This window comes from Arachis hypogaea, chromosome 7, assembly GCF_003086295.3.
Source record: "Arachis hypogaea cultivar Tifrunner chromosome 7, arahy.Tifrunner.gnm2.J5K5, whole genome shotgun sequence".
Classification (NCBI taxonomy): Eukaryota; Viridiplantae; Streptophyta; class Magnoliopsida; order Fabales; family Fabaceae; genus Arachis; species Arachis hypogaea.
In genome coordinates, this window is record NC_092042.1 from 20,653,620 (window position 1) to 20,661,807 (window position 8,188).

Here is an 8,188-nt window from a genome sequence, read left to right on the forward strand (position 1 = left end):
ATAAATCAAGAAAAGCAAATTATTCAGAAGAGAAGATGTCAACTGTTCAATCAAAACCTGAAAAGCCAAAAATAATTGAAAAAGGATAAGCAACTTATTACCTACAGATAGCGCAAGTTTGCAATGAAAAAAAAATTAAAGAAACACATTATATAATTGATCAAGGTAAATAGATTAACTTATATATAAGTGCATAAAGTATGTTACCTTGATTCAAATAAAATTAAATCTAGAGATGGATATGAAGAGGTGGATAGGGTGAATCTAATGTGGGAAGAGGTAATATAAGTGAAATTGTGTCAAGGTCCTGTCAAATAATCTCTCTTACCTTGTGAATGCATGGTGTTGGCCTATATGGGCACACAATAGAAAGCATGTCAAAAACAAAATAAAGGGGAAGCAGTTGGAAAAGAAAGGAAGGGTAAAGCAGATAAAGTGTAAAGAATAGAAGTAAAACCAAAAAGAAAGGCCTGAGACTGAGACAAATACTACTTTTTTTAAAATATGGCAATGACAATAGCAATGCGCATGCACTAAAATATTTATTTTTATTATTATAAAAATATGAATACTATTTTTGTTTAGAAAAAAAGAAAAGAGAGAATCAGAAATCACATAAGTATATTACTAGCTATCCTATTAGCTATCATATTAGTAGTGAATATAAGTAGTGAAACCTCTTTTTGTCATTACTTCATTATTGCTAGCTATTCTATTAGCTACCACACTCACTACTACTTAACAAGTAAATAGTAATGCTGTGACGTTGAGTAATGCTGATCCAGTCACGAGGAAGTTGTGAAGTTAGCATTAACAGTATTACTTTTCGTTTTTACAAAGCAGCAAGCATTTCTTCGAACATGTGGTGTGCAGAATTCAAAATAGTAAATTTCAATTCAATCTATGCAGTATTCAACCATTAATTTCAGAAAGATACAGTCAACAACAATTTCAGTCCAGAAACACAAGTTTTAACAAACTTAAGCCTAACCAAAATTTCTAAAAACAGAATTAAAAAGCAATGAAAATAAAGAAACGAATGTCAGGGAACAGGGGAAGGGAACCTGCATTGATGAAAGGAGGAAGAAGAATGGAGAGGCGGTGGGTGGTGGTGATGTCGCTGTGGCACAGAAGTCGCCGCCGCTGGTGGTTGCTTGTCGGTGCTTGAAGACGCGGACAGATGGTGACTCCACGAACAGGGGTGTCGCACGTAGGAACGAAGAAATGGAGAAATGGGGAAGAAAGAGAAGAAGGAAGAGAGAAAGAAGGTAGGCGATAGTGGTCGCCGGTGGTGGTGTCGAACAAAGGCGGTGGTGAAGAGAAAGCGAAGTCAACCAAAGAATACCTAGCTTGAATTTGGAGAAGTTTGTGTTTCTGAATTTGGAAGCGGGAGTGGACGCGAGAACATATGTTTTTAGTGATAAAAATCGACGGCATATTTGTCGATTTTAATTAAAAAAAACAACACATATAGCGTCTATTTTATAGATTAAATTTACACTGTCCACTCTATTTTAGAAAGCAATCAAGACCGTTCAAATTTATCGACGGCAAAGGTGTCGATATTTTAAATAACAAAATAGACGCTATATTCGTCGATTTTAATATTAAAAAACACAACACATATAGCGTCTATTATATAGATTAAATTTAGACCGTTCATTCCATTTTAGAGAGTAATTTAGACCGTTTAAATTTATCGACGGCAAGGTTGTCGATATTTAAAATAATAAAATAGACGCCATATTCGTCGATTTTACTTTCGACTTCTGGTTCGCCTTTACCATGATGATAATAGGGAAATAAATTAATGCATTATAAAAATATCGACGAATAGGCTGTCGATTTTAATATTTTTATTTTTAATTTTTTTAGTAATATCGACATCAAGCCATAAAAAATTATCGACGGCAGAAATAGCCGTCGATTTTTGCCGTCGAAAAACACGCTTTTTCTTGTAGTGCTAGCAAGCCTAACAAATTCGAATATAAATTGAATAAGAAAGTTACAGATATTCTTAATAAATTTACAAATACTTGATTGAATAGTTATACATTATTTTAACAAAAACATAAAATAAATCAAAATGGTTGGATCTTGCCTGTGACATATGAAACATACAACGTCTAAGAACTCAACAAGGAGTAGATGCCCATTGCAGATCGTTACTCTTGAATAGAAGAGCTCACATATTTAAGTATTTATTTCTGAAAATTATTTTAAAAAAATAGGATGAGTTTTGCAACTCAGTGACTAAACAAAATATTTATAATCCACATGAGACCATATAAAAATTATTATTAAAGTGATTTTTGTAAAACCCATAAAATTAGTAAATAATTAATGAATAAATTAATTATTATTTAAAGAAATTAGAAAATAGAATTTTATAGTTTAATGAGATAGAACTAATTAAAATAAGAATTTTGATACTAATTTTAAAAAATTTAGCTCAAGATTTGGTCAAACAAACCGGACCCAAGGCCTAGCATATATATTCATCGTTAGTGAGCTTTCAGCTCATTTCCTTCAAAGAAAGAGAGAGAGCTCGGATTGAGAAGAGAGGGAGAAAGGATTTTGGTGAAACTATTCATCACCAACTTCAAACCACCATAACTTGAGCTACGGAGCTCCAATCAACGAGCCATTTGCGGCCACGCGTTGCTCTTTTCGTCTTTTTTAATTTTATTTAGGTATTGTGGTGAGTTTCTCAATGACCTCTGCCCAGTTTTATTTTTCCCCTTTTATTTTGAAGGTTTGGGTTTTGAGAAAATCTTGCAGTTTTGATTATTTAGGGTGCTCTAGTATGAGCCATTGATGAGTTTCATCAACAAATTCTATGAGTTAAGGTAAGAAACCCTCTAACCTTTGTGATTTATCAATTTCATGAATCCTAGGTTGATTATAAGTGTAAAAATTGGTTATGTTAGAGTATTGGGTGATTTTTGGTGCACAAATAGGGGATTGATATTGCTTGTGGAGCTTCGGTGAGGCTTGGAGCTAAGGTTGGTGGAGACTTCCAAAGAAGAGGCTTAATTGTTTTGGCTCCAAGAGGTGTGGTTTAAGTTTCATTTAAGTACCGTGTGATATGATGTGTATTCCTAGATGTTCATACCCTGGGTCGAGCTGTCCGATCCGGGATGTTCAGTAGCAAAGCGACCAACCTCTTTAGGTCAAGCGGACCGACTTCTTCGTAAAGAACTCGGCCAAATCGACAGGAAAGCCTAAAGAAGGACCCAACTCAAGGAATACGACCCCGATCCAAAGGCAGCCCAAGCCTATAGAGATAAGGACGGTTCCATGGAAGATAAGATGACCTCGACAAAAGATAAGATAATATAAGATAACTAACTTATCTTATCCAAAGAACGTCACATCTCACCATTATAAATACACTGGAGCACCCAAGTATAACTCATACTCTAATTCTACTCAATACCTGTTTAATACCCTTGCTAACTTAAGCATCAGAGTCCCTTGCTGGTACCCCCCCACCCTCCGGGGATGAAGGATCAACAGCACCGCTAAGCCCAACAGGTCGGACACAACAGCTCTGACCAGTACAGAAGATCTCATCCGAGATCGACCTTCAGTTTCAGGTAACCCTCGAAACATTGGCGCCATTGCCGAGGAACCTGGAAGTCATCCTACACCATGGCGAACGACCATGACAATGACCACGACTCAGATCTAAAGGATAGAACGCCGCACAAAAATGTGGACACTACACCAAAGGATACTCCTCAACTTAACAACAAAAAGGATTCTCCAAACGCGGGAGCTATAGAGGCGCTTCAAGATCGATTAAAGTAACTCGAGAAAGAAGCCCAACATCAACGTAAAAAAGAAGAGGATCTACATCGGGAGATAAGGCGACGTCGGGAATTAGAAGATAAGCTCTAAAACTCAAAGCCGATCTCAAAACCAAAGCTACTCGATCCATTCTAGAGGATAGCTCTCGCAAGGATCAAGATCCATTCACCAGGGAAATCATGAAGACCAAAATCCCAAAGGAATTCAAACTTCCGGATATGACTCTGTACGACGGCACTTCAGACCCCAACCATCACCTCAGCAATTTCAGAAGTAGAATGTACCTTACTGACGCCTCGGATGCAGTTCGCTGCAAAGCCTTTCCAACAACTCTTACCAAGACAGCCATTAGATGGTTCGCCAGCTTACCTCCAAAGTCCATCTCGAGCTTCGATGACCTGGCCAAAAAGTTCCTAGCCAGATTTTCCATACAAAAAGATAAGGCTAAACACACCCCCAGCCTACTAGGAATCAAGCAAGGAGATTGGAAAAGTCTTCATAACTACATGGAAAGATTCAACAAAACATGCATGGACATACAAAGTCTACCAACAGAAGCTGCCATTTTGGGCCTCATAAATGGCCTACGAGAAGGACCTTTTAGCCAATCTATATCTAAGAAATACCTTGCATCCCTGGACGAAGTACAAGAACGGGCGCAGAAGTACATCAACGTGGAGGAGAATTCACGACTTGGGAAAGCCTCGAGGTTCGGTTTCGCCTACCGAGACAAAGATAAAGAATCCAAGAAAAAGGAAGATCGCTCCGGGGAGAAAATAAAAAATATCATAACTACACCCCTTTTAGGGTATCCTTGGTAGATGTTTACAAAGAAGTCTGCCATACGGAAAAAATACCCTCAGCTCGGCCACTCAAAGGCAAAAGAAGAGGAGGAAATCGGAATGAATACTGTGAGTATCATCGAGTCCGAGGACATTCCACCAACAAATGCTTCGACTTGAAAAATGTCATAGAAAAATTAGTAAGAGAAGGAAAACTAGATCGGTTTTTGGCCAACTGGGATGAAGAGCCAAGAAAAAGAAGAAGGGATGAAGATGTCGGACGGTCTGAGCGATCACCTCGCACACTGGAAAGACACGTCCACATGATACACGGCAGATTTACGGGAGGAGGAATCTCCAAATCATCCCGCAAGCGACACCTCAAAGATGTATACCATGTCGAAGGAAAGGAGGAGGCGCCAGACATCCCAGCAATTACATTTACCAAAGAAGACGCATCCGGAATCATCTCAGGACACGACGACCCTATGGTCATCACTATCATACTGGAAAATGCCAACCTCCACCGTACATTAATTGACCAAGGAAGCTCCACCGACATCTTATTCAAAACTGCCTTCGACAAGCTCAGCTTAGAAGAAAAAGAGCTAAGAGCATACCCGAACAGCCTGTTCGGACTTGAGGATACCCCAATACAACCACTGGAATACGTATCGTTACATACAACCTTCGGAAAGGGGAACCAATCCAGAACACTCAAGATATACTACATCGTGGTCAACGTAAGCTCAGCCTACAATGCCTTAATAGGTCGGACAACGTTAAACCAACTCGGCGCAATAGTTTCAACTCCACATCTATGTATGAAATTCCCAACTGCAGAAGGGATAGCTACAATAAAAGCAGATCAAAGGATGGCGTGTCGCTGTTATAACGAAAGTCTAAACCTCAGAGGCGAAAGAGAAGAGTTCTACACAATCGAACTTGGTGGAGTTCAGAGACAAGAAGAACTCCGACCACAGCCCGAAGGTGAAGTGAGAAAGTTTAGATCGGAGACACCTCGGATAAGACAACTAATATTGGCACAATCCTGAAAGGAGACGCAAAGGAATCACTCATACAGTTCCTACGAGATAATGTTGATCTCTTCGCATGGAAAGCCACCGACATGCCAGGCATAGATCCCGAACTAATGAGCCACAAGTTGGCAGTATATCCGGGATCCCGGCTGGTACAACAAAGACGAAGAAAACTCGGACCAGAATGGTCTCAGGCTGTGGCAGAACAGGTGCAAGCACTGCTAGAGGCAGGATTCATAAGTGAAGTTAAGTACCCACTATGGCTAGCAAATGTCGTCTTGGTGAAAAAGTCAAATGGGAAGTGGCGAATGTGCACCGACTACACCAACCTCAACAAAGCCTGCCCAAAAGATCCTTATCCACTCCCAAGCATCGATGCTCTAGTAGACGCCTCATCGGGATATAGGTATCTCTCGTTTACGGACGCATACTCGGGATAAAACCAGATCCCAATGTATCCACCGGATCAAGAAAAAACCTCGTTTCTAACACCCAAAGCAAACTATTGCTACATTGTAATGCCTTTCGGCCTTAAGAACGTAGGAGCTACTTATCAAAGGCTAATGAATAAGGTCTTCTCAGACCACATCGGAAAAATCATGGAGGTCTACGTAGATGACATGTTGATAAAGACACAAAGTGAACTAGTAACCTAGGCTATACAGAAATGAGTAAATGACGTAAAAATCCTCTTCCGGGGTCCACTGAGTGTGTGATTGGGCTGAGCATTGAAGCTTTCATGTGTAGAGACTTTTCCTGGAGTTAAACGCCAGCTTTTATGCCAGTTTGGGCATTTAACTCCAATTTTTGTGCCAGTTCCAGCGTTAAACGCCGGGAATTCTGAAGCTGATTTGCAACGCCAGTTTGGGCAATCAAATCTCAGGCAAAGTATGGACTATTATACATTGCTGGAAAGCCCAGGATGTCTACTTTCCAACGCAATTGAGAGCGCGCCAATTAGGCTTCTGTAGCTCCAGAAAATCCACTTCGAGTGCAGGGAGGTCAGAATCCAACAGCATCTACAGTCCATTTTTAGCCTCTGAATCAGATTTTTGCTCAGGTCCCTCAATTTCAGCCAAAAAATACCTGAAATCACAGAAAAATACACAAACTCATAGTAAAATCTAGAAAAGTGAATTTTAACTAAAAACTAATAAAAATATAATAAAAACTAACTAAAACATACTAAAAACATACTAAAAACAATGCCAAAAAGCATATAAATTATCCGCTCATCACAACACCAAACTTAAATTGTTGCTTGTCCCCAAGCAACTGAAGATCAAATAAGATAAAAAGAAGAGAATATACTATAGACTCCAAAATATCAATGAAACTTAGTTCCAATTAGATGAGCGGGACTAGTAGCTTTTTGCTTCTGAACAGTTTTGGCATCTCACTTTATCCTTTGAAGTTTAAAATGATTGGCATCTATAGGAACTCAAAATTCAGATAGTGTTATCGATTCTCCTAGTTAAGTATGATGATTCTTGAACATAGCTACTTTATGAGTCTTGGTTGTGGCCCAAAGCACTCTGTCTTCCAATATTACCACCGGATACATACATGCCACAGACACATAACTGGGTGAACCTTTTCAGATTGTGACTCAGCTTTGCTAGAGTCCCCAATTAGAGGTGTCCAGGGTTCTTAAGCACACTCTTTTTGCCTTGGATCATGACTTTATTGTGTGTGTGTGTGTATATATATATATATATATATATATTAGAATTCACTGCTTCTTCTTGCTTCAAGAATCAATTTGATAATTTTTCAGATCCTCAATAACACTTCTCCTTTTTCATCATTCTTTCAAGAGCCAACAAGTTTAACATTCTTTAATCAACAAATTCAAAAGACATATGCACTGTTCAAGCATTCATTCAGAAAACAAAAAGTGTTGTCACCACATCAAACTAATTCAACTAGTTTCAGAGATAAATTCGAAATCCTGTACTTCTTGTTCTTTTGTGATTAAAGCATTTTTCATTTAAGAGAGGTGATGGATTCATAGGACATTCATAGCTTTAAGACATGAACCTTAAATTTTATTAATCATGAATTAAGAACAAGACTCAGAAATAAATATAAGATAAGACTAATAGTAATAGAAAACAAAAAATTAAATGACGCTAAAATAGATTCCTAATGATAGAGGTTATCACAGAGTTATGACTCAACAACCTTGATTTTGAGAAGTGGATGCTCCCTCAACTTGTGGGGTATTTGACCCTTCAAGGGAGAGCTTCTGGCGCTTCAGCTCTTGTAGCTCACGCCCCTGCTTCTCTTGTTCCTTCAGCAATTTGCAAAGCATGCAGTTTTGATTCTGTTGTTCTTCCTTAATTTGTTCCATAGTTTCTTGCAGCTTGGCAACAGATGCTTTAAGGCTGGCCCAGTAGTCAATTTCAGGAAGTTCAGGGAGGAGCTCCTGCGCCCTCCTTTTGATAGAGTTATCTTGCATTTGTCCTTCCATTGACTTCTTGGTGATTGGATGTTCAGTTGGGATGAATTCATCTACTCCCATCCTCACCCCAGCATCTTTACATAGCAAGG